At 38.2% G+C, this 2,191-nt stretch overlaps 1 non-coding gene across 1 annotated transcript; it reads right to left on the reverse strand.

Moving 5' to 3' along the window:
• Nucleotides 1–631: 631 nt before the first annotated feature.
• On the reverse strand, nucleotides 632–738 carry LOC118347824. The gene has a single exon (XR_004800971.1). It is a non-coding gene; the product is annotated as a small nucleolar RNA R71 (small nucleolar RNA).
• Between the last annotated feature and the right edge of the window lie 1,453 nt (nucleotides 739–2,191).

A 2,191-nucleotide genomic window follows, 5' to 3' on the forward strand; every position in this document is an offset into this window, starting at 1 on the left:
GGGTTCGACATCCGTTTTCTTTAAAAACACTTTACTACTTTTACGATTCTGTGCACTTGCAGATATTTTTAGCACAACAAGTTTTTGGCACCGTTGCCATGGATTAGTTATTTGTTATTAATGTTGATACTAGCTAGAGTTTTTGGTACCATTTTCTTTAGATCATTAGAGCATACGCTTTTAAATCCCAAGATTGAAAAAACCTTACGTCGGATTAATAAATAGAAAAAGAAAGAGGTCATTGCATCTAAATTTAATATAGCCTACTAGGAGCACAAGGCATTAAGAGACTCTGTCAATGGGGCGACATCTAGAATAAGGTGGCCAGCTATACAAGCTAATAACTTAGAGATCAAGCCGGCCATCATTCAAATGATTCAACAAACTGTCTAGTTTGGGGAGGCTGTCACAAGAGGATCCTAATGTCCATATTGTAAATTTTCTAGAAATTTGTGATACTTTTAAACACAACGGAGTGACAAATGATGTGATTCGATTGAGATTTTTTCCTTTCTCACTTAGGGAAAAATCAAAAGCTTGGTTGAACTCTTTGCTGCCCGGCATCATCACCACCTGGGAGGAGTTGGCACAAAAATTCTTAGCAAAATATTTCCCTCCGGCAAAGATAGCGAAGTTAAGGAATGATATCACTACCTTCACTCAATTTGAGGATGAATCATTATTTGAAGCATGAGAGAGATACAATGATTTATTGCAGAAGTGTACAAATCACGATCTCCCAGCCTGGCTTCAAGTACAGACATTTTACAATAGTTTGGGACCCACAAATGGATCTATGGTTGATGTGGCCGCATGAGGAACATTAATGAGTAAGACCCATGAAGCCGCATATGAACTTCTGGAAGAATTGACATCCACAACTATCACTGGTCTGTAGAGAAAGCAATGCCAAGAAAGACTGCTGGAGTTTTTGAACTTGATTCTATTACAACATTGGCAGCGCAGATCGCAAATTTATCATAACAACTAGGTAAGATGAACGTTAATACTATTCAAACTAATGTTGTTTGTGATCATTGCGCAGAAAGTCATTCAAGTGTAGATTGCCAAGTAGGGAATCCTTTCTCCCAACTGAGTTATGAACAAGCCCATTACGTGTCCAATTTCCAACATCAAAACAATCCTTATTCAAACACGTTCAATCCCGGATGGAGATATCACCCAAACTTTTCATGTAGTAATAACCAAGTGCTGGCTAGACCACCACAATAGTTTCCACAGCAAGAGAAGAAGCCGCACTTGAAGATATGATTATGCAGTACATGCAAAAGACTGATATGGTGATCCAAAACAACTCGGCTTCAATCAGCAATCTTGAGGTGCAAATTGGTTAGCTTTCAAACATGCTTACCGAGAGAATAGCAGAGACTTTACCGAGCAACACTGTGACCAATCCAAAGGAACATATCAAAGCAAGCCATAACATTGAGAAGTGGGCAGACATATGACTAGCTGCAAATAGTAAATACCGAGCGAGATGCAGAAGCTACCAAAAACATGAAATCTGAGATGAAGGAAGCTGAGTTCGAGGTGAAAGAAGCAGAGCAGGATGCGGCCGACCAGCAAGCTGAAATGACTAAGGAGCATAAAGGGGTTGAAAAACCTAAGAAATCCAGAGAGTTCATATCTAAAACTTATTCTCTTTCAATTTATGATCCACCAATTCCTTTTCTGCAAAGATTAAGAACAAATAAGATTGATAATCAGTTCTCTAAATTTCTTAGTATATTTAAGCAACTGCATATTAAAGCAATTGCATATTAATATTCCTCTCATTGAAGCTTTAGAACAAATGCCTAAATATGCGAAAATTTTCAAGGATATATTATCAAACAAGCGGAAGTTAGAGGAGCATGAGACTGTAATGCTGACCGAGGAAAGTAGTGCAATTTTACAAAAGAAACTACTGCCTAAGTTGAAAGACCCAGAGAGTTTCACGATCCCATGCACTATAGAAAATTCCTATTTTGATAAAGTTTTACGCGACTTAAGGGCAAGTATTAATCTAATGCCTTTCTCTGTTTTCAGGAAACTAGGTCTTGGAGAAGCAAAGCAGACCACTATCTCTCTGCAGTTGGCAGATAGATCTATTAAATACCCGAGAGGACTCATTGAGGATGTACTAGTGAAAGTTGATAAGTTCATCTTCCCGGCTAACTTCATTGTGCTT

This window comes from Juglans regia, chromosome 2 (assembly GCF_001411555.2).
Source record: "Juglans regia cultivar Chandler chromosome 2, Walnut 2.0, whole genome shotgun sequence".
NCBI classification, from domain to species: domain Eukaryota; kingdom Viridiplantae; phylum Streptophyta; class Magnoliopsida; order Fagales; family Juglandaceae; genus Juglans; species Juglans regia.